Here is a 21544-nt window from a genome sequence, read left to right on the forward strand (position 1 = left end):
GATACATCCTTGGCTCTAGAAACGAAGCTGGAGCCTAAAGGACAGAATTGTATAAGACCACTGGCTTCTTCATTGGAAATACTTTTTTTTTCTAACATCAGAATCAGCAGCCATACAGGTGAACTGTGCTAGATGGATCACACAGAAATAAAATTGACTACACCTGTGAAAAAGAGACAATGGAGAGGCAACATCATCAGCCTAATCAAGGCCAACGACTGACTGTGGAACAGACCTCAGTTGCTCATATGCAAGTTCAGGTTGAAGGTGAAGACAATTAAACTAAGTTCTTGGAAGCCAAAATATGACCTTGATTATATCCCACCTGAATTTAAAGACCATCTCAAGAAACGAACAGGTTTGATGCAGAGGACACTATTGACAAGGCCTGATGAGCTATGGAATGACATTAAAATAACATAGGTGAAGAAATCAAAGGCTCATTAAAAAGACATAGGGGGGAGGGAATAAATGAAAGTGGATGTTAAAAGAGGCTCTGAAACTGGCTCTTGAATGTAGGGAAGCTAAATGCAAACGAAAGAAATGATGAAGTACAAGAGCTAAATAGAGCTCTATCATGAAATGGTAATAATGTCTGTAACATGAACCACAGACATGTGAATGAATTTGGGGGTCACACTTAGCTCTAGCCCCAATCTAAGAACAATTAGTTCTTCTCACATGGCCCTACTTGATACCCTCATGAAGAGACAGATCGTTGATGATATGGGTGCTATAGCATATTGTGGTAAAGAAACTAGATGGGGCCTGGCTATCAGAAAGAATAGTGTCTACGGTCTTAAAGGCTTGTCTTAGTACAATGAGCCCGCTGAGGTAAGTATTTAAAAAAATGCAAAAGGGGCATAGGGAAAAAGCTGCTGTATACAAACATTTTTGGGGTGAGGACTGTGTAGTATGGCAGAGACCAGATCAAATCCAGGGATGCACATGGTAGACAACCGGGGAGGAGGTGGGAAAGGAAAAAAAAAAGGATGAATATAAGGAAGAAAAGGAGAGCGGGGCATGGGGTGCTAACCCACCCAAGGGGAAGGTATTGTTTATATCTCCACAGGGAAAGAGGGACCAGACTTCAACCCAGTGCCTCAAGGTGTGAATGCAACATTCCGGTGTGGAGTAGGGAACCACTGGAGAGGTCTGGGAGGCTGGCCCCAGTACCAAATATTAAGTGGACGCCTGCCCAGAAGAATTTATTTCAATTTCAACATTGAATCTGCAGCTCCAGGAGAGGGACATATCTGATCGGAGCATATGGGAGCAGATGAAGGGGTAGTAGGAAAGAGTGGAGCGCATCCTTCCCTACATTCACCAGGCCCTGAGGATGATGACTCCAATTAGAGCAGCCAGTCCACAGAGAGGACCACATGGCCAGCCCCAATATGAGACATGGCGTCCCTCACTGACCCATGACCCTGCAGGGGACAGCATCGGAGACACAGTGTGGGAATTGCACCCGACCTGATCCCACCACACCGAGGCAAAGCACTGGGGGAGTGCAGCGGAACAGCAAGGGAATGGAGTGGCAAGGTCCCCAGGGAATGCTGAAAGTGGACTTCGGGGCCAGGGCGTGGTGCCCCAACAGACTGGACTGGAAAACACTCCTAAAGGCCAACAAACTATCCTTGACCTAACAAGCTTTTCTTTCTTGTGCTTTGTTTTGTTCTTTGTCAGTGGTTTGTTGTTTTGTTGTATACTGTTGCTTGGTTTTGCTCTGTCTTGTTTTTGTGCATGTTATTATCTCTGCAGGTCTGTCTAAATAAGATAGACTGGATGAACTATCTGGAGGAAAAACAATGGGACCAACAGTTCCAGGGGACATGGGATAGGGGGCGGTGGGGGGTGGGGAGGTGGTGTTGACAAAACCAGGGACAAGGGAACAACAAGTGATCCAAATTGGTGGCAAGGTAGGTGTGGCAGGCCTGGTAGGGAATGATCAAGGGTAAGGTAACGAAGAGGTATAGCTGAAACCCAGGTGGGGACAGAGCATGAGAGTAGGACAGGAGGAAAATCAAGGGAAATAGGGGAAAGAGCTGGGAGAAAAAGGGCATTTATAGAGGTCTAGACAAAGACATGTACATAGGCAAATATATATATGAGGATGGGGAAATAGATCTATGTGCCTATATTTATAGGTTTAGTATTAAGGTGGCAGAAGGCCCTTGGGCCTCTACTCAAGTACTCCCTCAATGCATGAATATTTTCTTCTATTAAATTAGTATTCTATGATGCTTACCCTCCCAACACAACCGCTGAAGACAAAGTGAGTGAATGAGCAAATGTGGTAAAGAAAGCTAATGGTGCCCGGCTATCGCGGATATAGCGTCTGGGGTCTTAAAGGCTTGAAGATAAACAAGCGGCCATCTATCTCAGAAGCAACAAAGCCCACATGGAAGAACACACCAGCCTGTGTGATCACGTGGTCCCAAAGGGATCAGTCATCAAGCATCAGAGAGCAAAAAATCATATCATTGGCTGCACACCTCCATGATATGATCGCCAAGGACAAACGAGTGCATAAGCAAATGTGGCGAAGAAAGCTGATGGTGCCTGGCTATCAAAAGAGATAGTGTCTGGGGTCTTAAAGGCTTGAAGATAAACAAGCGGCCATCTGGCTCAGAAGCAACAAAGCCCACGTGGAAGAAGCACACCAGCCTGTGCAATCATGAGGTGCCAAAGAGATCAGGTATAAGGCATTATCAAAAAAAAATTACCATAGTGAATGAAGGGGGAAGTTCAGAGTGAAGACCCAAAGCCCATTTGTCGACCACTGGACTGGAGATCCCCTCTCAGAGGGATCTAGGGGAAGAGATGAGTCAGTCAGTGTATGATGTAGCACCAATGAAGAATACAGCTTTCCTTCAGTTCCTAAATGCTCCCCTCCCCCCCAAAAAAACTATCATGATCCGAATTCTACCTTGCAGGTCTGGATAGAGCAGAGGATGTACACTGGTGCAGATGGGAGCTGGAGACACAGGAAATCCAGGGCGGATGATACCTTCAGGACCAGGGGTGTGAGTGGCGATATTGGGAGGGTAGAGGGTGAGTGGATTGGAAAGAGGGAACAGATTACAGGGTGCATGTGACCTCCTCCCTGGGGGATGGACAACAGAAAAGGGGGTGAAGGGAGACATCGGATAGTGTAAGATATGACAAAATAATAATTTATAAATTATCAAGGGTTCATGAGGGAGGGGGAAGGGAGAGGGAGGGGGGAAATACGAGGAGCTGATGCCAGGGGCTTAAGTGGAGAGCAAATGCTTTGAGAATGAGGGCAAAGAATGTACAGATGTGCTTTACACAATTGATGTATGTACGGATTTTGGTACGAGTTGTATGAGCCCCTAATAAAATGCTTTTTTTAAAAAAAGGCTTGTCTTAAAACAAATAACCATCTACATGAGGCACCAACTAAGTCCACATGGAAGAATTTTAAGCCTGTGCGATTCAAGGATTTTAAGTAATAAAATCCAAATGTGAATGAAGCAATGGTATCAGAGCTTAAAGTGTGAACACCTGGTTTGCAGAAGGCTGTGGATGACAATGAAAGACCAAACTCCATTTGTAGGGTCCTCACATGGAACATGAGGGAGTACCCCCCCAAAATGGAATTATTTTTTCAAAGTTATGTATTTAAATTTTGTTTGTTTGTTTTAAAACAATTTATTAGGGGCTCATACAACTCTTATCACAATCCATACATATACATACAGCAATTGTATAAAGCACATCTGTACATTCTTTGCCCTAATCATTTTCTTTTTTTTCCTCTTTTCTTTTTTTACATTTTATTAGGGACTCATACAACTCTTATCACAATCCATACATATACATACATCAATTGTATAAAGCACATCCATACATTCCCTGCCCCAATCATTCTCAAAGCATTTGCTCTCCACTTAAGCCCTTTGCATCAGGTCCTCTTCCCCCCCCTCCCCGCTCCCCCTTTCCTCATGTGCCCTTGGTAATTTATACATCGTTATTTTGTCATATCTTGCCCTATCCGGAGTCTCCCTTCCCCCTCTTCTCTGTTGTCCCTCTCCCAGGGAGGAGGTCACATGTGGATCCTTGTAATCAGTTCCCCCTTTGTATTTAAATTTTTTTACAAAACAACTTTATCACCTTCAGAGTACTCTCCTTTACACTTAATACATTTGTCAAATCTGTAATTCTATTCTTGGAAACATTTTTCAAACTCATTTGTTTGGAGTGTTGAGAGCATCTCCCTTGTTTTTTTCTTCGCCTCTTTTGTCATCAAATCTGCCCTTTCATGTGCGTCTTCATTCACAGAAACAAAAGGAAGTTTCATGGAGCAAGGTCAGGTGAGTATGGTGCATGGGACAAGAGAGGCATGCTGTTTTTTGCCAAAAACTGGTGTACTGAGATGGCTGCGTGCTGGCAAAGCCAGTCCCCTATCTACCGAAAGCCAGTCCCCTATCTACCAAAATCAGACCTTTTTTTGTCACACAGTTATACTTTATTTTCAGAATTTCTAAATAGAAAGCTTGATCAACAGTCTGACCTGGTGGAAGGAACTCCAAATGTACTATGAGTCAACATTTTCACCCGAAAAGTGGACAGATGTCCAGAATGAGATTTATTATCAATCAACATTTCACCTTTTTAGAAATGAGAAAACCACTCATACACTTGAGTTCTTCCCATAGCGCCCTCCTGGTAAGCTGTGTTCAACATCACAGCAGTTTCTGTGGCATTTCTCCCAAGCAGGAAACAAAACTTCACAGCTACAAGTTGTTCTCTTAAATCAGCCATCACAAAAAATGATGTTTGAGCAAAATTTTCGTGAAAAAAATTCACTGTGACCAGAGAGAAACCTTCTCAAGCGACGCCACTGGGCACACTAACTCAGAGCGAGCTGCTCGATGCTCACCTAGCAGGAGAAAAGCACATCGTGAAAGCTCCACCCAGTAGAAATTTTTACCAGTTTGGTATGGGGGGGGGAATGGGTCCCCCCTGGTAAGGCTCTGGTGAATCCCCTGTGAACACAGTCCAGGGGTGTGGACAGCCTTGCTGTGTGACAGAGAGCCCTGAGCAGCCCATCATGGCAGCTGTGGTTAGGTTAGAATGTAACTCCTTACCCTTGCTTCTCCTTTTGACCCACCTTAAAGTTGTCTCAGTTTTTAACATTCTCTGCTTTCTTTTTGGTTGAGGTTTTTCTGTGTTGTGTAGTCATTGTTGTTGTTGTGTTTGTTTTCTTCCTGCTTTTGTTTTGTATGATTTTCTGCATATAAAACCCAGGAGAGGTGAATCTGTAATAATTACCTAGGGGCACGGCAGAAGAGGATGGGGGAGAACTGGGGCGCTAACATATGATGAGGAAATGTTCTGAGGGGGTGACGCTTCCACAGCTCTTCTTAACATGGATGATATGTTGTACATTGTATGATATGTGAAGGAGATGCCAATAAAACATTTTAAAAATAAAAGGGAACCAAACAGAAACTTTCAAAGGGCAGCACAAGAAAAGAGAGAGAGCCGAAAGGAAGAAGATGCTCAGTATATTTAAGTTGAAAGAATGAAGTAAGATTTCAAGACTCAAGCTGTAAAATGATGGATTCAAAGGGCAAAGCACTTAACGATAAAGGAAGCATCAAAGGTGGACATTCAACCATTTCAAGAGACGTGAGCTGATCCAGACCAATGCCGCTCAAGGAAGAACGTCAAGCTGTACTGAATGCATTAGTCAAAACCAATCTTGTTTGCTGAAAGCAAGAGAGACTCAAAGTATTTGCTGATGAAAACCAGACTGCAGCCTTCAGCATAGATTGCAACTCAATGTAGAGAAAACAAAAATTCTCATCGGCAAGATTATGAAGAATGGAGAAAAGCTTAAAGTTGTCAAGTATCTCATTTGACTCGGATCCATAATCAATGCTTATGGAACCAGTTCACGAAGAGCTCAAACGATGTGTCGCATTGGGCAAATCTGCTGCCAAAGATTTCTTGAAACCGTTAAAGAGAGGGAACCCGTTACAAGGATCTACATGTGGCCTCCTCCCTGGGGGACGGACAACAGAAAAGGGGGTGAAGGAAGACGTGGGACAGGGCAAGATATGACAAAATAATAATTTATAAATTATCAAGGGCTCATGACGGAGGGGGGAGCAGGGAAGGAGGGGAAAAAAAGGAGGACCTGATGCAAAGAGCTTAAGTTGAGAGCCAATGTTTTGAGAATGATGAGGGCAAAGAATGTACAGATGTGCTTTACACAATTGATGTATGTATGGATTGTTATAAGAATTGTATGAGCCCCTAATAAAAAGTTAAAAAACAGAATAGCCACCCAAAGATGAAATACTCAGGAATATATACAATGAGAGAAAGAAAATAAAAGCACAAAATAAAAAAAGCCCAACTGTTAAAGAGAAAAGGTATCACTTTAAGACCTGGCCTGAGCAACGGTATTTTCAATTGCCTCATATTAGACAATAAATAAGGAAGCTCACAGGCGAACTGAAGCAAGAATAGTGAAAATACTGGGGACTGCCAAAAGAGCAAATAACTCTGTCTTGGACAAAGTACAGCCGGACGCTCCTTAGAAATGAGGGCAGTAAGCCTTCGCCTCGTGTACTGGGGCATGCTATCACGGAAACAAACAGTCCCTGGAAAAGGGTGCTTTGCTGAAGTAGGCGGGCAGGAACAGGGAGGGAGACCCTCGAGAGATACATGACAAAGTGGCTGTAAGAATGGGCTCAGACCACTGGGAGGAGGCATAGAACTGCTGTTGTCAGGTGCAATCAAGTTGGTTCCGACCCACAGTGAATAGAACACTGGCTGGTTCGGCGCCCTCCTCACAATTGCTCCTAACCTTGAGCTCACTGTTGCAGCCACTGTGTCAGCTCTCTCCGTGAGAGCCTTCCTCTCCTTCGCCCCCTCTGCTTTGTCAAACAAGATGTCCTTTGCCAGGGCCTGGTCTCGCTGTGTAACTCTGTTGTGCACAGGGACACTACTAGATGGAAGCAACTTAAAGGCACCTAACATCGTAGACAACGCTGGTCGAGTGCCCCAATGGTAATATGAATGGAGGGCGAGCCGGGTGGCTCCAGTGGCCCAGACAACAGTTTAGGGCATCGGTCACGTCCGTTTCTGTTGTTGGGCGACGTCTAGTCAGCTCATACCCATAGTGACCCCATGCACAACAGGACAAAACACCGCCCGGTCCTGCACTACCCTCACCGTTGTTCTTACGGTTGAGCTTGTTTCTGTAGGCACTGACTGCGTCAGTCCATCTGGTCAAAGGTCCTCTTTTTTGTTGCCCTTCTCCTTTACCACACACGATGTCCTCTCCTAGGGACTGGTCTCTCCTAGTAACATGTCAAAGTACATGAGATGATGTTGTTTCACCATATGTGTTTCTAAGGAGCATTATGGCTGGACTTCTTCCAAGACAGATTTGTCTATTTGGGCAGCCCATAATACTTTCAATATTGTTCCTCAGTACAATAATTCAAATGCACTGATTTTTCTTTGGTGTCCCATATTCCATGTCCAATTTTCACATGCATCTGAGGCAATGGAAAGTACCATAGTTTGTACTGCTCCTTACTCCTCCTAGCAACATACTTGCTCTCAACACTCTAAAGAGGTCCTGGGCACCAGATGCACCAACGCATCATTTGATCTCAGTTGCTGCTTCCATGATCCTTGATTGTGGATCTAAGCAAGATGAAATCCTTCAGCTTCAATCTCTTCTCCGTTTATCATGATGTTAACTATTGGTTCAGTTGTGAGCATTTGGGCCCTCTTTATATTGAATTGTAATCCATACTGAAAGCTGTAATCCTTGATCTTCATCAGCAAGTGCTTCAAGTCCTCCTCCCTTTCAGCAAGCACTCGGTGGTGATCTAAAAGCTCCCCAAGGAAGCTGGGACAGGAGTTGGGAGCAGGAACAGCTGGTGGTCAGGTAAGAGACAAGGCCCAGATCCAGAAGCAAACTGAAGGATGACCCAAGACCCCCATCCTGGCACCTGGGCTTTCTCCCCTCTGGGCCTTCTCCCCTTCCAAGGGTGATGACCAGTAGGCTGAAGCCCAGCCGGCAAGGAGGAGACACCGGCTCTCCAGGAAGAAAGCACTGCTTTAATCTGTCATTTACCTTCACATAAGGTAGCTCTAGTAACTGGCTCTATTTTGGAAAGGTTACCAGATCATTTTTTTGTTGGAAGATACTACTTTCACTACTTTTTTATTTTAGGACACATCCCCAGTAGAAATTACTTTTCAAGATGGCTTTTCAAGACATTTTTTCTTTTCATAAGTAATTTCCTGGCAAAACTAACTCTCTCTCGCCAGTTAGATCTCCACTTTTCACCTTTCTGATCTGTTTCAGTTACTCAAAAGAAGCTTGTTTCTCTTTAAAAATCTAGCTACCTTCCTCAGCGCTACATAGGTTGATAGTAATCGAAAAGCACACCAGGAATGATGATTTCTCTTCCCTGTTGTATACTATAAGTAAGGTGAATTATATACCCAAAGACCTTAGATACCATCTTTATTTTAGAAATCTGATGAAGTAAATACTCTGGAGAAATTTGAGTGAAGACATTTCTGAACAAAATGCCACTTCTCCCATTTAATTAATAGGGTTTAAAAATAAAAAGCATACTCGCTGACATCGCGTTGCTACCGATTCACAGTGACCCTACAGGACGGGGTAGAACTGCTCCTGAGTTTCCAAGACCGTACTGTGTACAGGAGTACCCAGTCCCATCTTTCGCCCACAGAGCAGCTCAGCAGAGAGCTCAGGCTCCCCAAGCAGCTGTCGGGTATTGCTAACTGCGGATGTGTATGGCCTGGATTCCGGGAAGGCCAGCCTTTGTGTCTGGGGAAGCAAGCCAGTGGGAGAAAGTGGGCTTTGGCTTCGCACCAGGACCAAGTGTGGATCGATGTGCTTTTGTTCTTAAGTGCTAGCAGTGATGTGGATGAGGCACCCATCCACGCACGCAGCTCGGGTTACTGCTGATGCTTTCAAAACTGATACTGGTTTTCTGGTCCACTTAAATCTTCAAATAAAAAAATTAATTAAGGCGAGGTCATTCGAGGCCTATAACCGCGAGAGTATTATCTGTAGCTAGGCTAGGGCATTGCAGTTGGATATAGTTACATCGGGGGAAAGTGAGTGGCACGGGCAGGGCTGGGCAGGTGAAGAAGCTATGTACACAGGGGTGCAGACCAGCGCCATACCCAGGGGCACCGGGAAACGCTGCCTTCCACCGGAAACGCATCTGACTTTAGGTCTGCAAGATGACCTGGTGAACTAACCTGAAAATCACCCCTCCACAAGCAGATCTGACATGCTGTAAGAACCATAACAAAGTATTATTTAGAGGGATCATCTGAACTTGGAAGGAAAAGCAGGAAATTCCCATTTGCCAGAAATAAGGAGAGGAGAACGGGGTGACGGTGTGTGCCTCTGAGGTTTGCAGAAGACGCAGAATTCTACCGAACCAGGTTGGTGTTTCGGTGGCCCTGCAGGTGAGGAGGAGAGGCCAATGGCAGGGCCTCAGAAGGGTAGCTGATTTCTCAGACAACCGCTCTGCTTTGTTACTGAGTGTGTTACAGCTTGAATTATGTCTCCAAAAACACATGTGGTCTAAGTCCGAACTTAGTGGCTGTTAGATGCCACTGAGTCAGTGCCCACTCACAGTGGCACCGTGCACAACAGAACAAACCACTGCCCAGTCCTGTGCCAAATGTCCTCATGTGTTTGCGCCCATCATCAATGCAGCCACTCTGCGACATTGGAAACGCCGGGGCATAGCTTCCAATACCACAGCAACACACAAGCCACCTTAGGACTACAAACTGACAGACGGGGGATGGCCACGCCCCTACATTTGTGGCTCAGGACCCCTGTGGCACAGCGGTTTAAGCTCTGGGCTTAATCAATCAAAGGCTCAAGCCCACCAGCCACGTCCCAGGAGAAAGATGAGGCTGTTTGCTTCCGTGAAGACTCAGGTTTGGAAACCCTGGGGAGCAGTTCTACTCTGACCTCTAGGAATCAATTCACGGGCAGTGAGTGAGTTATAACAGTCCTGGTGGCACAGGTAAGCAATCGGCTGATAGCCAAAAGGTTGGGGTTTGTACCCCTGAGCTGCTCCACAGAGGAAGATGCAGTTTGCTCGACAAAGACTCAAAAAAACAAAAACCAAACAAAACGCACTGCCTTGGAGTTGGTGCCGACTCACAGTGACAGTGCAGGACAGGGAAGAACTGCCCCCTGTGGGTTTCTGAGACTGTGTAACAATTTGGGGGAGTAGAAAGACCAGCCTGTCTCCCAAGGAGCAGCTGGTGGTTTTGAACTGCTGACCCTTTGGATCACAGCCCAAGGTGTAACCACTATGCCAACAGGGCTCCTTTTCCATAGACTAAAAGCCCTGGAAGCCCACATGGCAGGTCGCCGCTGTCCTATGGGGTCGCTGTGAGTCAGAATCAACTGGATGGGCTTGGTTTTCTTTTGAGATATAGAAGAGCAGCTTGAAAAAACGGGGAGACACTTACAGCACGAGGGCCAAGCACCTTCCCCCAGGGCCGACACACCGAGAGGACAGCCTGCTCCGGGAGCTGGTGCCCCAGGTGGGGTCTTCTGGCCTCGTGAACGGAGAAGCGTGTTTCTGTTGGTCAGTCGCCGTTTGGGGTATTTCTGTCTGCCCAAACTTCTCCTGTTTTCTAGCTACACTTGATTCTCGGGGGAGCTTTTCCGGTTTCCTGTTCCAAGTGTTTTGGGGTCATCATGAGCTGGAATCGCCTCCACAGCAACCATTTGGGTTATGCTGGCACTAGCCGTCCACATGGCTCATGGTGGCTGCAGGTGGTACACAGCCGATCTGCCCCATAGGATGTGCCTGGCTGTCACCTGGACAGGAGCACATCACCGAGGTCTTTCTTCCAGGGAGTTGCTAGGTGGGTTTGAAACAACACTCTTCAGATGAGATGCCGACAGCAAACTACTGGTACCACCATCTAAATACTGAAGACTTCACATTGTAGGTCCAGACCAAGACCTCCTTCCTGGCCTCCAGACTCTCAGTGCTGCGTGCACACCATCTCCTCTCGTCTGTCTGCAGACATGGCACCATTGGCCTGCCTGGAAGCACCCCACCTCAGTACATAGCAACTCCATCTTCCAGTGGCTGGGCCCCCAAACCCGAGTGCCATTCTCCACTCCCCTCTTTCTCTAATTCCCCACATCTTTCTGCCAGTAAGTCCTATCAGCTGTACCTTCAAAATACATCCAGAATCCAACCCCTTCCCATTATATCCACTGCTGCCATTCAGGTTTAAGGTGCACTGATGTCGCAACTGAATTACCAGATTAACTTCTGAGCCCCTCCAGCCCACCCCACAACCGCCCCGGCTTCTGCCCTGGCCCACTTTAGGTACTCAACAGCAAAGAGATCTAGAAACATATACATCAGGTCACATCAGTCAATCCTTGTCCGAAACAGTTCCAATAGCTCCCAATTTACTTCAGGAGGAAAATCTAAGCCTAAACATGGAGCACAAAAGGCCTCGGAAGATCTGCCCTCCACACCAGTCTGCCCCTTACCTTAACAATCTCAGAGATCCCAATCCGCCTCCCTCCGACTTTGCTCTGGCCACACCAACCCCTTGTTAACTCTCTAACATGGCAGCCACAGCCCAGCTCACTTCCTCACTGGTCTTTGAGACACCAATTCTTCTGCTAAGCATTCTATTTCCTCCGTTGACTTTCTCTCTTCCTTCCCCCAGGGTTTTGTTCAAATGTCACCTTTCTACCTAAAATTGCAATCTTCCTCACCTTCCCTTCCTCACGAACCCATGATAATGTATAAGTTATTATTATTTTGTCATGTCTTACACTGTCCGACGTCTCTCTTCACCCACTCTTCTGTTGCCCACCCCCCAGGGAGGGAGTTATATGTAGATCATTGTGATCAGTTCCCCCTTTCTCCCCCACCTTCCATCCCTCTACCCTCCTGGGATCTCTACTTTCATTACTGGTCCTGAGGGGTTTATCTGTCCTGGATTCCCTGTGTTTCTAGCTCTGATCTGTACCAGTATACAGATCTAGCCAGATTTGTAAGGTAGAATTGGGATCATGATAGTGTGTGTGTGTGTGGGGGGGGGGGGGGGGGGCGGAGCATTAAAGAACTAGAGCAAAGTTGTTTATTTCATTTCTTTTTTTTTTTTTTAACCAGGGGAGCGCGCGAACGCAGTCCCCACTACCACAAATGATGCAGTCGAGTTTCCCACATTTGGGGAAATCGCAGGGGTCAGCACATCCGGAGTGCAATGGATAAGCCTCGCCCTGGGAAAACCACCTGCCAGGTAAGTATGAAAGTTGTATGTTTCATCGGTGCTATACTGCACCCTGACTGGCTCACCTCCTTCCCGCAATCCTTCTGTAAGGGGACGTCCAGTTGCCTACAGATGGGCTTTAGGTCGCCAATCTGCACTCCCCCCTCATTCACAATATGATTCATTGTTCTTTGATGCCTGATACCTGATCCTATTAACTCCTTGTGATCACACAGGCTGGTATGCATCTTCCACGTGGGCTTTGTTGCTTCTCAGCTAGATGGCTTTTTTTATATTCAAGCCTTTAAGACCCCGGATGTTCTATCTTTTGATATCCAGGCACCATCAGCTTTCTTTACCACATTCGCTTATGCACCCACTTTGTCCTTGGCAATATTGTCAGGAAGGTGAGCATCATGGAATGCCAGTTTAATAGAACAAGGTGTTCTTGCATTGAGGGAGTGCTTGCGTAGAGGTCGAATGTCTATCTGCTATCTTAATACTAACCTATAAATATATGCACATAAATCTATTTCTCCATTGTCACGTATAAATATATTTACATATGTACATGTCTGTTTTAGACCTCTATAAATTCCCTTTGCCTCCTAGTTCCTTCCTCTATTTCCTTTTAATTTCCTCTTATCCGACTATCATGTTTAGCCTTCATTCGGGTTTCAGTAATTCCTCTTGGTTACACTGGCCTTGATCAAGCCCTACCAGGTCCCCTACACCCTCCTTGCCATCAATTTTACATCACTTGTTGTTCCCTTGTCCCTGGGGTTGTTAATACCCACTTCCTTTTGCCCGCCTCCCCCTCTCCCCTATCCCCCCCAGAACCATCGGTCCATTCATTTTTTTCCCTCCTGATTGTTTATCCCACCTATCTTATCTAGGTAGACCTTCAGAGATAGTGAAATGCACAAAAATCATGACAGAGAAAAACAGCAACAACAAAAACATTTGTTGACCTTTAGGAGCGTTTTCCGGTCCAGTCTGATGGGGTGCTATGCCCTGGCCCCAAAGTCTATTTTTGGTATTCCCTGGGGACTTTGTTGCTCTGCTCCCCCTTGCTGTTCTATTGCACACCCTTAGTGTTCTGCCTCAGTGTGATGGGTTCAGATAGGGTGCAATTCTTGCAATGTGTCTCCAATGTTGTTCCCCGTAGTGATATGGGTCAGTGGTACACGTGAAGTCTTGTAGTGGGGCTGGCCCTATTTGGCTGCTCTAAGTGGGAATATCATCTTCGGGGCTTGGTGGGCCAGGATGTGTTCCACTCTCTCTTCCTCTCCCTTCATTTGCTCCTGTGTGCTCTGACCAGACATGTCCCTATCCCTGAGCTGTAGCTTCAGTGCTGTCCTCTGAAGTGAATTCTTCTGCAGGGAAGGGGCTTGTCCATATAGTTGGGATTGAGGCTGGCCTGTCAGAACTTATATCTTTTTAAAGGCTGAAAAATCAGTGGACTAATCTAACTTAAGAAATTAGAAAATGGACAATATAATAAAAAAATAAAAGAAGGAAGATTATAAAAACAAAGATAAATTAAAGAAAATAAGACACAAATGAAAAAGCTGAATGCGAAAAATAACATTAAAAATAACAAATAAAGGAGCTGATGCCAGGGGCTTACATGGAGAGAAAATGTTTTGAGAATGATGAGGATAACAAATGTATAAATGTGCTTTATACAATTGATGTATGTATGGATTGTGATAAGAGCTATATGAGCCCCAAATAAAGTGATTTAAAAAATAATAAAGAAGAGAATTTAAATCATAACAAGAGAATACCAGAAAAGCATTTAAGTCCATACATCTGAAAATTTAAGTAAAATGAACATATTCCTATAAAAGTATCTTCAGAACATTGATTCAAGAAGAAACAGAAGGTTTGAAGAGTCCTATAAACATAACAAAAAGAGCACATCAGGCCCAGGTAGTTTTATTAACAAATTGTGCAAAATGTTAAAGAAAATCTAGTTTCATTCTTATATTTTCCTCCAAATTAAAATCAAAACCAAACTCCCTGCCATGGAGTCAGTACTGATTCACAGTGACCCCCCGTGGGTTTCTGAGACTGTAACTATTTACAAGACAGAAAAGCCCAGTCTTTCTCCTGCGGTGCTTTTAGTGGTTTCAAACTGCTGACCATGCAGATTCCAGTCCAACACATAACCACTACATCACCAGGGCTCTAGAGGACAAAGTGCTGGGAATATTCCACAACTCGGCTAATGAGACGAGGGTAATCTTAATGCCCAAACCAAGAAATACGAGAAAGGAAACGTACAGAAGAGCAATTTGCTACCGAACGTAAATGGAGAAACCCAACAAAACATTTGCCAAATTAATCTACCACTGTGTAAGACATATACTACACCGTATAAACAAATTGGGTTTAGACCAGGAATTCATGCTACTGTCCATATCAGCAGACAAGAGAACTGAAAAACTCTAAGATCCACTCTGATGTGAAAAAGACATTTGATAACAATGTCTTTCAACAACCAATTATCATATAATGCAAAATTCCTACAATATTTTTAAAAGAAGAAATAATATAAGGATGAATACTGTGTTGCTTTCATCCATTACTATTCTGGAAAGTCTATCAACAAAATAAAATGAAAAAAAGATGTAAGAATGAGAAAAAATGACCATTGTTATTACTCAGAGATGATACAGTTCTCTCTATAGATAACACAAAACAACCTACAAACAAATTATTAAAATTAGTAAGAGTATTGGGAAATGTAAGACATGAAAAAATAATAACAATTTATAAATTATCAAGGGTTTGTGAGGGAGGGAGGGTGTGGGAGGGAAGGGAAAACATGAGGAGCTGATATCAAGGGCTCAAGTAGAAAGCAAATGCTTTGGGAATGATGATGGCAACAAATGTACAAATGTGCTTGTCACAATGGATGTATGTATGGATTGTGATAAGAGTTGTACAAGCCCCCAATACAATGATTTTTTAAATAGTAAGAGAATAACAAGATGGTTATCTTAAAATCACTACACAAAACTAAATGCATTTCTATACCTTGCAACACACAAACAACATTTTAGAAAGCACTCACATGTTTTCAAATGCCTGGTACCGAAAAATGAACACAACAAGAGATGCAAGACTTTTGTGAAGGCTTATGAGAGTCACCTAATTTGGTGTCTATTTAAGGATTAAGAGTGTAGGGGTGGAGTCTAGGCTGTCAATCTGGAGCTAGCCAATGAGACTTCTGTGAGGGCATGGCCTTCTCCTGAGAATTCTGGGAAATCTGGTACTTCCTCCTTGGAGGCAGAAGGCACTGCTCTCTGTCTTATACTTCCTGGGAGACATTACAGAAGACAAGTCACATGGATACAACCAGACCTCGGAAGCCGGAGAAGCCACAGAGAGACCCCTGCCAGTGCTGAGATGCTTACAATGCCACTGGACCCAAAGACTTTCTACCCACTGGCCTGTGATCATCCTGCATTTGGCGTCATTGCATGTGTTTCATGAGTCTGAAGAGACTTTATAGATTGATATTGGACATATGGGCTAATATCAGACTTATGGACTTGATCTGGACTGGGGTGGGATGTTTTCTCCATGTTCAATTGCTCTTGTATATAAACCTCTTTCTTTTTTTTTCTTTAAAAGACTGTTTATTAAAGCTCTTTACAGAGCAACATCCACATGTTTCTTATCCACATCCATCTCTTTCTTTTTTTTTTTTCCATCTCTTTCTTATACACATATGTGTATCCAAGGACTTGTTTCTCTGGTCTACCCAGACTAACACAGGGGTTTTATAAAACGATGTTGAAAAGCACTAATAATGGAGACAGATTATGCTCCTGGATAGAAAGACACCATCATAAAGATGTAATTTCTTCCCAAAGACATGTGTAGATTCTATTCAATTATAATCAAAATAGCAAAAAAGGAGTCTTTGTGAGCTTGTCAAAGCTAATTCTAAAACTTATGTGGAAGAGAAAGAATATCAAGATGCTCCTGAAGAATGATAACATGATTCTCTTACCAGGTAATGGATGTGGATTTTTATTTAGCGCAAGCTCTATGATTTTATGAATACACATAAACATACACACACATGCAAATCATTAGCACTGGTTCCAATGAATCAACAAATTCTAATCTTGTTCTTACCCCAGGGAACATACTTTTAAAGAATTCCTATTATGTGTTAGGCACTGTTAGAAATGTTGAGTTTAAATAAATGTCTTTGGGGAGAAAAATATGTTTGAAAAATAAGGAAAATTGGCTTAGGGGCAGAAAAATAGACAAATTAGCAGAATCATGAACTCAGAAACAGCCTATGTGTCAGTTGAAACTTGACATACCATGCAGGTGGCACTTCAGATCAGTGAAGAAACAAGTTTTCTCTGAATGATCATAGCTGGCCTGGGACAGCTGTTTTCCCATATGGATATTAGATCCCCTATAAATATTACAGAGAAAAGTCAATGACAGATGTACTAAGTGTAAATGTGAAGAGCAGAACACTAAAACATAGGGGTACAGCTTTATGAGGCACTGTTGGAAACAAAGAGGAAAAATTAGTAGTTCGAAAATATGACCTTGGTGATAGATATAAAGACAAATAAGAGAACATCAAATGAGAGAATTTTGCAAGACCAATGACTTCTTCTTTGCAAATAGCTTTTTTCAACAACACAGATGGCAACTATCCATGTACACTATCCATTCAATCTTACCAAACAGAATAGACAGGAATCAAGCCAACAAGAGCTGTGGGAAGAACTGAGGAGGAAGTGAGTATCTTTAGCTAAAACAAGGCCAGGAGTGGACTGTGGAGCAGACCATCAATTATGCATATAAAAGTGGAGTTTGACACTGAAGAAAATTAAAGCAAGTCTACAAGAGCTCAAATATCCTTATCCCAACTGGATTTAAAGAACGCCTGATGAATAATTTTGACACAATACACTAGTAATAGCATGTGATCAAACACCAACGGTATTGATGAACGTAGTAGTCCACGCTGCACTGAAGACATTCGCAAAAACAAGGCCCCAGGAATTAATGGAAGGAAGGCCAACTGAAATGTTCCGACAAGTTGGTGGAGGAATGGAAGTGCTCAGTAGTTCATGCCGAGAAATTGGATGGCCAACTGACTGGAAGCGATTCATATTTGTGCCCATTCCAAAGAGATGGAAAGTTGATCCAAAAGAATGTGGAAATTATCAAACAATATCATTAATAGCACTTGCAAGTAAAATTGTGTTGAAGACCACTCACAACGATTACGACAATACAGTGTACATTGACAGGGAGCTAGCTCCCAGAACTTGAAGCCTGATTAAGAAAGGAGGGTGTGTGGCAAGAGGGCTATCGCAGTTGAAATGAGATAGATTTGGGCGGAAAACAGAGAATACCAGAAAGATGTTTATTTGTGTTTACTACTGACTATGCAAAGGTATCCAACTGGGTGGACTATAACAAACCATGGATAGCGCTGAGAAGAATGGAATTCCAGAACACTCTATTGTGCTCACACAGTGTGCTACATATACACCAAGAGGAAGCTGTTTCGACAGAACAAGAGGATCCTGTCTGGCTTAAACTCAGGAAAGGGGGCACCAGCATTGTATGCTTTCACCATATTTAATTTAAAAGTTATGCTCAGCAGACAATCTGAGAAGTTGGACTATGTGAAGAAGAATGTATGTGCAGATGACACAACCTTGCTTGCTGAAAAGGAAGATCATTTGAAGCACTTTCTCATGAAAGATTACAGCCTTTCATAAAGCATTCAAACACAATGTAGAGAAAACCCAACCCCTCAACTGGCCATGCGACAGTATCACGAAAAATGGAGAGAAGATTGAAATTATCACGACTTTATTTTTATTACTTGTATCTATGATGACCATCCATAGAAGCAGCAGGCAAGATCTCAAATGCCAATATTACACTGGGGAAACCTGCTGCGTAAGGTTTCTTTAAAGTGTTAAAAACAAAGACAGCACTGTGAGGACTTAGGAGCATCTGACTCAAACACTGCTACTCCCTCGCCTCATCTGCATACGAAAGCTGGACAATGACTAAGGAAGACCTTGGAAGAACTGATTTGTCTGAACTATGGTGTTGGTGAAGAATATTTATTACAGATGACCAGAAGAACAAACAAATCAATCTTGGAAAAAGTACAGTCAAGACACTTCTCTAGCAGTGAGGATGGCAAGACTTCATCTCCTGTTGCAATGCACTGAATTATTGAATACGGCTTTTCTAGTTCAGTGATTTGATGAGTGTGGGCCAGAAGGCGAGGGAATACACTGACTGGTTTCCATGGTTCAGATGTGAGAGACTGCTAACAGGGTTGATGTGGGAGCAAGATGAGCCCTCTCAGAAGCAGGAATAAGGATTTCACTGCAAGCAAAAGAAAAGCCAAGAGTGGAGCACGTCCGCTGGCCCAGAGATCCCTGAGTATTGACCTTCCTTGATCCAGGAAACAGTGGTCACACCAGAGGAGCTGCAGTGGCGCACTAGCAGCGGAATCAAGAGCCAGAGCACGGGACCAGGCAGTGGAGTCCCAGCCCAAAGAGCAAGTGCAGCTGAGTGCCTGGGTTGGAGGGGTGGGGTGGGAGTGGGGGGAGAAAGGCTAGCTTGGAGATTGAAGTGCCGCTGTGCAGAGATCCCAGGGACCTACTACCACCAAGAAACAAGTGCTGGGGATAGATCATGACCCTTGGCTCCAGGTCCCTGCACAATGAACCTCCCAGGCCTAGGGGATGACTGATGTCAAGACACAGGCTCTCCAAGGGTAGCCCAGCCAAGCCCTGGGGTATGTAAAGCACACGAGGGCCCTCCCTGCAGCTGACAGAATGAGACAATCTTCTCCTCGGGTTGGCAACCTGAATTTGGATTTCTTGCCTCCTAAACTGTGAGGGAATACATTTCTGCTGTTAAAGACTTCCACTTGTGCTCTTGTGATATTTGTATTATAAGACTAGATAACTAAGATAAATGATCAAAAATGCTTTAAACTCTTTCCAGACTTTTTATTTTGGTTAGGAATTCCAGTTGAATTACTTTAGCTGGACTTCTGATATACTAATAAGATTTGAAGCTACATTAATCTGATTACTGACTCAGCATTTTAAAAAAATTTTCTTTAAAGCTTTGTGTGATGTTACCTTTTAAAGATACTTTTTAAAAAGTCACTGCTTGTGGTAGTGACATAATTTCATGTCAACTTTAAGATACATAAAAGTGTAGGTGTGGGGTTCAACCTATCAGTCAGGACACAGCCTGATGGTGACTCCTTATGGGCATGGCCTTTGCATAAGGGGGGCCCTGGGGACCCCGCCCTCTTTCTCTGCCTTCACCTTCCTGTTCGCAGGACACTCAGACCTTCCAAAGTCCTGGAGATGTGTCTCCACCACCACTGGATCCATGGGACTTTGCAGCCACTGGCCTGTGATATGTCTGCAATCTGCATCATTGCATGTGGCTTCCTGAGTCTGAAGACAGACTCATGGACTAGTATCTGACTTATAGACTTGAGTTGGACTGGGCTCAGATGTTTTCCTATTACTTCCTGATATAAAACTCCCTCGTACCCACGAGTGTCACTGGGTTTGTTTCTCTAGTCAACCGGCCTAACACACTGCCACTGAGTTGGTCTGACTCACTGTGACCCTGTCAGGCAGAGGAGAACTGCCCTGTGTAACTCTTTAAGGAGTGGACGGCTTCATCTTTCTCTGGCAGAGCAGCTGGTGGGTTCTAGCTGCTGACCCTGATGAAAAATAGACTATTCTTGTTTAATTAATGTAGTATTTCTTTCGATTTCAATGACATCATAAACTAATAATAGTCATTTCATACTTCAGGACCTTTTTGTTTTGAACTTACTGTATCTCTTTCTATCTGACTGTCTCATTTTCAGCTTATAAACGGTCGGCTGCTAGAACTCTGCAATGATGAAAATGCTCTATCCTGAACATTGTCCAATATGCTGACCACACGTGGCTGCTGAGCACTTGCAAGGTGCCTCATGCAAATGAAGAGCAAAAATGTTCATTTAATTGGTTCAGATATGATAGTTACAGCCACGAGACAGAATGTCGTCAACAGTGAAGGTGGAGCATTCTTGGCTGAAAGGGACTCTGCCATAAACTCGCTGATAACCACTGGTTCTTCAAGGAGACGCCCAGCTCAGCACTCCCGCAGCAAGTATACTAGATGGTCGCCAAGGGCAGCGAAGAACCCTGGTGCTGCTGTCCGGTTAAGTCGTGGACTGCTAACTTCAAAGCCACGGTCACTGCTCCGCAACCATAAAGATTTACCCCCAATTCCCAGAGTCCAGGCCCCGGAAACCCTGGAGAGTGCCACTGTGGGCTGGAACTGCCCGGATGGCAGTGGGCTGGTTGGTCGGTTGGTTGGTTTGGGTCAGGAGCAGCAGGTGAACTGCCTAAAATGTACTACAAAAGTACACCAATAGGTGGCTCTGTGCTTTACCAGGCTTGTGAGACGGCCTCCCACCCCCTCTTCCTACCTCTCCCAATGCCATCAAGGACAACAGGTGTACTAAGCTAACCCATCAAGGATTCCCTTTCTGTCTCTCTTTCAGTAGAAAGTGCCCAGCGTCAGACCTGAAGCAGAAAAGTTTCAGCAAGGGGAGCGCCTTCACTAACCGTGGCTGTACTGCTCCGGTGGGGGCGAAGATCCTTACTCCGGCTCCGTGGTGCCACCGTCACATGGTGACAAACACGAGCACTTCACAAAATCCAAAATCTTTCACTTCTGTATTTGTGTGAATCAAAACAAACCCAAGGCCTACAGTGTCACAATGCACAGTGTATAACAATCTCCCAAATGTTTCACTAAACCATGAAATGACTCAGCCAATAGACAAGGATGGCGATGGATCAGGAGGATAATATTCAACATGCTTATCAGATGGAAACCTGAGCCTCTAAGCTGGACACAACTTCAGGGAGAAGGAAAACAATGTGTGTAAGAATAAATGGGTGAAAACAATGACAGTTGTCTCTTGGGCTAAAAAGAAAAATGTATAATTATTTTGACTCTAACATGCTGTTGGGCAGTGCCACGGAGTGGGCTCCAACTCAGAACAGCGCTATGCACGCGGGAGGAAGCACTGCTGGGCCCTGTACCAGCCACACAATGTTCTCATGTTTCAGCCCAGTGATGCGGCCGCTGTGTCCATCCACCTGGTCAAAGGTCTTCCCCT

The 21544-nt window shown here is 44.3% G+C and overlaps 1 protein-coding gene and 1 pseudogene across 1 annotated transcript in view; both read right to left on the reverse strand.

The window, feature by feature from the left end:
• The window catches only part of ALG14 (ALG14 UDP-N-acetylglucosaminyltransferase subunit), a 127330-nt gene that overhangs the window by 91894 nt on the left and 13892 nt on the right, over positions 1 to 21544 (reverse strand). The gene's annotated exons all lie outside the window — the stretch shown is intronic.
• On the reverse strand, positions 12213 to 12353 carry LOC142437988 (U1 spliceosomal RNA; annotated as a pseudogene).

This window comes from Tenrec ecaudatus, chromosome 1, assembly GCF_050624435.1.
Source record: "Tenrec ecaudatus isolate mTenEca1 chromosome 1, mTenEca1.hap1, whole genome shotgun sequence".
Taxonomy (NCBI): Eukaryota; Metazoa; Chordata; class Mammalia; order Afrosoricida; family Tenrecidae; genus Tenrec; species Tenrec ecaudatus.